Below are 7010 nucleotides of genomic sequence, written 5' to 3'. Positions count from 1 at the left end.
CACAAACACATACATACATACGCATATACAAATATACATACATACATACATACTACATAGTTATTACATTCATGCGTACACAAACATACGTACATACATACATACATACACACACAAATACATACGTACATACATACATACATATACATACAAACACATATACATACACACGTACAGTTGCAGACATATCAAACAGAAATTAGTAGTGGTGTATATAAACTATCCATCTATTGCCAGACGCCTCAATCCCGTACGGGGTGGCCACAAACAAATCGCCTCCACGTCGCCCTGTCCCCCGCCATTTCAGTGCCCTGCTTCCAATTCACACCCCCCTCTCTCTCATACCTCTCCACTCCATCCCTCCATCTCATCCTTGGCCTCCCCCTCCCTCTCTCCCCTTTCACCTCACTCACATACACTCCTCGTCAGTCAGATAGATAGATAGTGTATGAGCTCTGTTCCGCCTGAGAAATATACAGAAATTAAGAACTTTTTATGAATACGGCAATAATATCACGTCATGCATATTCGTATTATAATCACACGGGTTTCGTAAGCGTGACTTTCGACAAGTATCACGAACCAAACATTTACTGACGGGCAGCACAGAAGCCTTTATAACACTACCTGCATTGCCACACCTGTCCCAATAATCCCAATATTACCCTGACCCCCCTACTACCTGACCATGATCCTGAAATTGGTACACCTCTCTAATCGACCCTATTTCATAAGAGGTGGAGCCCTGGGACGAGGCAGGGTGGGCGCCAGGGAGACAGGAGGAGGGAGGTGGGTGAGGAGGGGGTAAAAGTGGGAGGGGGCTGGTGGGAGGGGGGGCTCTACAGGAGATGAGTGATGGGGTAAGGGGAGAGTGAACTGTGGCAGGAAGTTGGGATGGGCTGGATAAATGTTACACTGGTGACATGGTGCCATAGCTGCTATAGTTTAACGTTGATTGTGGCATTTTATAGTCAGGCTGTTAAACGATGTGATCACTTTGGCACGTAACACAGTCTACCAGCATGTTTTGTTATATCGTCCTTTTTTGGTGTGTGTGTTTTTCCTTCCTCCGTTCTGTTACTGCCCAAGGGGTGCCACATCACACAAACCCTGCATGATTAGTGTAGGTTATGGCGACGACTGTGTTATGGTGATATCTGAAACGCCCCGAGAATGTTTGCCTGATGTCACACCTGTTGGGTTGTCGTAAGGGATTATTGGTCCCGGCTAGACCTTGATACATCATATAATCCTGGTAGGTGACAAAAGAGCGCCACCCATCCCAGCAAGGCAGGTACCTGGCCGGGAAGTGAACGTTACACCTGTTGCCTTTGCGATTGGGAGCTGTTCTTGTTGCGTTTACGTAGCAATACCACGAATGACGACTGTGATATCGAAAGCAGAGGAGGGGGCGGGAAGGAATTTTCTCTTGCGACAATAAATAACAGTTAACAGTAGTGATTCCTGCCTATGGTTCTCGTTAATATCTATGTGGCGCTGATGTAAACAAAAACGTGATTTACTAGGGGAGGAGGGATGGGCTGGTCCCAGAACATAGGTGGGGAAACATGGATAAGCTAATAGGTGAGCAGAGAGAGGCCTTAGTAGCTGTATTACATGATCTTTACGTCAGATCACAGCAGACCCAATACTAATAGAGTGAATCGGGGTAAGAAGGACGTGTAACTTAAAATCTGCTACACAACCTCAGCATCCAGTCCAGCACTCAGACGTGGGTAGTGACGGGGAGGGGAGATGGCTGTAATGACTGCTGCACCATGAACAGGGGATCACATGTTTATATATCAACACCAGCGGCTCCCTTGTCCTGAATGAATTACTCTGCACTCCTTTACACACCCACGGCAACAGCTCTAAGTACTGACACTGCTAAGATGTGTGGCTTAGTTCTTGCTCTCCTTGTACAGCTAGGCAATGGTCCTCGTATTTTTATCCTGTATCTGTATCCTGTATCTTTTTCCTGTGTCTTTATATTCGTATCTTTATCCTGTCAGTTGCATACAGTGTGGACGCTACCCGGGTATTCAACATTACAAAACACACTGCAGATAAAGTGCGTGTTTTCCTTCAATACAGGTGATTTCTGTAGCTAGTGGCATAATTGATGTAATAGGCAGGTGCTTCGGCTAAATAATTACAGACACTACAACCTTCCTCCATCAGTATTGACTTGAGAATTTGTAAAGGAAGGCATGGGGTATAGGACAGTTGCTCATTATAAGTCTAAATATAACTCATACCCACGTGAACACAAACCCGCGTTAAGCAAATCCACCTCCATTTTCCATCGGTACCCTACAGACAAATCGGTAAGGAAGAGGTGTTAGGGAGCTGTCTCATTTCGAAAATAGGGAATGAATGAAAACCACAGGGACCTTCAGTACTGCCAGACTCTTTATTGGTAAGGAGAACTCTACATAAGATTTATCCCTACTCTGTTTGCATTATTAATCTCTATTGCCAGACGCCTTAATCCCATACGGGGTGACCACAAACAAATCGCCTCCACGTCACCCTGTTCCCCATTTCAGTGCCCTGCTCCCTGTTCACGCCATGTAACTCATCCCTCCCACTGTTGCTCCTATTCTACCCCATCACCCCCCTCCTCCAGCCCCCACTATTGCCCCCCTCCTCACCTCCCTCCCTCCCCCTGTCTCCCAGGTCCCCCACCCCCACCCTGCCGCGCCCTGTGGCTCCACCTCCTGTGTGTAGTCCTGCTTCGGTTTCATATACCCAAGTCAGGTTCACGGTAGGGAGGATGGGAGTCACGGTAATCCACAGTGTAGTAATAGTTATGAGAAAGACAATAACTATGACTATGGTGAATTGTTAACTATTGCGTGGTTCATGACTCGAAACTAAACCACTCATGAAATAATAATAATAATAAAAATAATAATAATAATAATAATAATAATAAAAATACTACTACTACTACTACTAATCATCATCATCATCATCATCATCATCATCATCATCATCATCATCATCATCATCATAATAATAATAATAATAATAATAATAATAATAATAATAATAATTACTGCCATTATCTTGTGTGATATAATTTTAAAGACTTACCATAATCATGACATACTGGGACATACATACATAATACCTACATAGACGTAATTACATCTATCTATCTATCTATCTATAGCCCGACGCCCTGATCCCGCAAAGGGTGGCCGCAGACAAAACGCCTCCAAGTCGCTCTGTCACCCATCATTTGACTACCCTCCATACACACAAATATGCATAAGTACAGTTGGAGAAATTTCCGCGTGGGACACTGTGTAGATGGCAGCAGCAGTGACAGACGGAAATGATCTGGTAACAGTGCTGGGGGTCAGGCAGGGGATGGGAGTTGCGGGGAAGGTGAGTGATGGGGGAGAGGAGGGGTGGTGGTGGGGAGTGATGGGGGAGAGGAAGGGTGGTGGTGGGGTTAGGTGAGTGTCAGGGAGAGGTTAAGTAGCCATTAACTGTCAATATACTCTGCGTAGATAATCATTCCAGTACGATTTTTCATTTAATAATAAAAGGTAGTTGCTAATGATGGTTCAGTATTTGATGGGATAAGTACAATACGTATGCAAACAGGTATATATCGCCAATACGTAACCTTATCCTTGGCCTCCGTCATTCCGTCCCCTCATCGGAAAGCTTTCTATTGTTGACCGAGAATTTACAAATATTTAGAACTGATTTCAGCTGCTTCTCATGCAAGTTGCTTAACAAAGATACTCTGACTTTCATTGCAACTTGTATTGAATACCGAATCAAACATCCCGTAATAGTCCATTTTATATTTGTATAAGTCAACTACTGTTAACTTAAGACCGAACGCTGGCAGAATAAGGAAAATACATCCTTTAGACTGACGGCATAAATTGTTATCCTTTTATAGTCGTATAGTCACTTACCTTGCTTACGAATGGATGAGCCTGGCCTTCATACCAGACTGTAAATTTAAGCATAATCCAGTCAACACTTTCTTATGGCCAATCCCTCATATCTTAATAGGCCTATATAACTTTACGCTTATGTGCATACGTGTGATTATACGAGTATTAAACGTGCATAATCTCTCTCTCTCTGACACACGCAGTAGGTTACCTTACATACAGTCACACTGGTAACCTTTCGGTTGGCGGGAATAAGATACAATCAGTCTATTTTTTACTTGTCATCTAAAGTGGATACAGGCATAATGTCGCAATTAAAGATGGTGATATATTTGACAAAATACACACGACACACACAAAATTACCAGCACTATGGAACACCTGCATTGTGCATGCACTTAACGTTTTACGAAATTTTCGTAATGTAATATCTACAAATGGCAGTAGCGGTCGGCCCGTCCACACATTTGTTCTAACCACACACACACACACACACACACACACACACACACACACACACACACACACACACACACACACACACACACACACACACACACACACACACACACACACACACACACACACACACACACACACACACACACACACACACACACACACACACACACACACACACACACACACACACACACACACACACACACACACACACACACACACACACACACACACAAAACTGGCGTAGTGGTCATGCTTTCGCCTGCCATCTAGTAAGACGGGGGTCGCACCGGATCGGGTGCAAAAAGTTTCACTAGCGAAGTGGGAAGTTACTGTTCCTATTCAGGGAGGGAATGGTTGTGTGCGTGTATGAAGGTCACAACCTTGCCCTAGATCGAACTGTATGAGCTCTCAGCTCTCTTCCTGGAGGGTAATGAGCTGATGATCATGCCAATCACGTTATCCTGACCAACGAGGCTACACATACTCACCCAAATGCATTAATTTTGGTAGGTAGTTCTTCTCTCCGCCCACTCCTTCCACACACACTAAGAGACAATATCATATTGTCTGATGCACCTCACGGTTGAGAATAATATAGCTGAATAATAATCCTTGCTGGGAATTAGGTCGAAGGAAGGACTTATTTGTCCCATTACAGTTAAACAAGTGTTTCTCAACCCATCTGTTCTATTCTACTGAGTTTCTGATAAACTTCAGTCTTCAGTCTAGTACTACGCGTTCTAACATTTGTCTGAATAAACAAATATTATTAACTGTACCAAGAGCAAAAAACGTCTCTGATAGAATGTGTCAACACCAATGACTATGTTGGGTTAGCACTCGGTTGGCAATGTTCTTGTAAACCAGTGCTTCCCAAACTGGGGAACGCGCCCCCCTTTGTGGTGTGTGAGGCAGATGACCTGAAGTTATCTTCTGGAAGTTGCCATTATATTGCTGTATGGCGAAGAAGCCTGGGCGTTGAGGAAGAATGAAGAGAAACAACAGGAGAGGACAGAGTTGAGGACGCTGCGATGGGTGATGGGAGTGTCACAGAGAGAGGAGCAGGAATGATGACACCAGAGCAGAGGCAGGAGTTGTGTCAGTCGTGGAGAAGGCAAGACAGGCACAATTGAGGTGGTATGGGCGTGTGACCAGGATGGAGGAAGTTGATCCTGTGAAGGTGGCATGGAGGAGTCAGGTGGAAGGGAGAAGAACGAGGGGAAGACAAAGTATTAGGTGGAGAGATGAAACTGAGAAAGAAATGAGGCAGTTAGGCCTGGAGGAAGAGGACGCAGCGGACGGAAGTTACTAATGACAACATGTAAGAGAGGCAGACCCCACCAGGGACTAAGGCAACGATTATATATATATATATAACTTCTCTACAGGTAACTACAAAGTTTTTTATGACAACCTTACCAACCACAGCCTAATAAGCAGTAAATAATTCACTATGATCTGATGGATATTATGAATTTAAATATTATTACAGGTTGAAGAAGTTATAATACCCAGGAAATTTCAAAGAATATCCCGTATAAATAAACAAAAAGGTAGGAGTATGCATTTACGCTCATAAAGTTTGAATATGCAATTGCATTTGCACATACGCATTTCCATGATTATCCTAAACCTACTTATGAGTCTCTGTGAGATAAACTGAGAGAGTTAGACAGCGAGAGACGCAGTATTATACACTGCACCACACACACACACACACACACACACACACACACACACACACACACACACACACACACACACACACACACACACACACACACACACACACACACACACACACACACACACACACACACGCAGACGCTACTGATTGACCTGAAACGTTCTAGGTCTGTTTTGTGCTTAAATTAGTTTGTGACAGGCAGCCAGCATGTGCTTATGAGTTAGGAAATATATCAAATTCACATCGACAGCTACAAAGATGCATTTGTCTTAAAATCTGACATACATTAATGCCTTTTGGGGTATAGAACACTAATGGCTGACTGAAACAACGAAGAAATGGAGTATGTACACTACGAATGAGCAATTTTTCTGAGACGCATCTGAGGTAAACGTCTGATATTAGTCTGTACTACAATAGGGATGTTATAGATACCGAAGCGGGGCCAGTCATTATATAAGGTTACGTGTGGGTGATGTCTGTGTAATACCAGCCTTGCGTAATCACTGAGCTCAGCATTTTTCATCACGTGCTGAGCCATCATTTCACAGCCTGTTGCTACTTCCTGTGTCCCCTTGTCATCAAAACACATTCATTTAAAATCAAAGCAAATTATATTACGACATTAAATGGCAACGAGGCCTCTCCCCAACACTTCGCTACCCCCACCTCCATCCCTCCTGATAACTACCCCCCCCATCCCTCCCCTCCCTCCCCTCCTTCACCCCCAACACTGTTATCAGATTAAATTATTTTCCGTTCTTGCTGCCTTCTACTCTGTGTCCCGCGCGGAAATTTCTCCAACTGTACATACATATACATACATACATACAGAGAGAGAGAGAGAGAGAGAGAGAGAGAGAGAGAGAGAGAAACCTGGCACATATCTCCCGTAGACTTTTCTTTGCTTATCTTTTAGGCAAGAGGATGTA

The sequence above is a fragment of the Coenobita brevimanus genome, chromosome 115 (assembly GCF_032717465.1).
Source record: "Coenobita brevimanus isolate Jiangsu-jjx chromosome 115, ASM3271746v2, whole genome shotgun sequence".
Lineage (NCBI taxonomy): Eukaryota > Metazoa > Arthropoda > Malacostraca > Decapoda > Coenobitidae > Coenobita > Coenobita brevimanus.
This window is presented reverse-complemented; position numbering follows the sequence as displayed.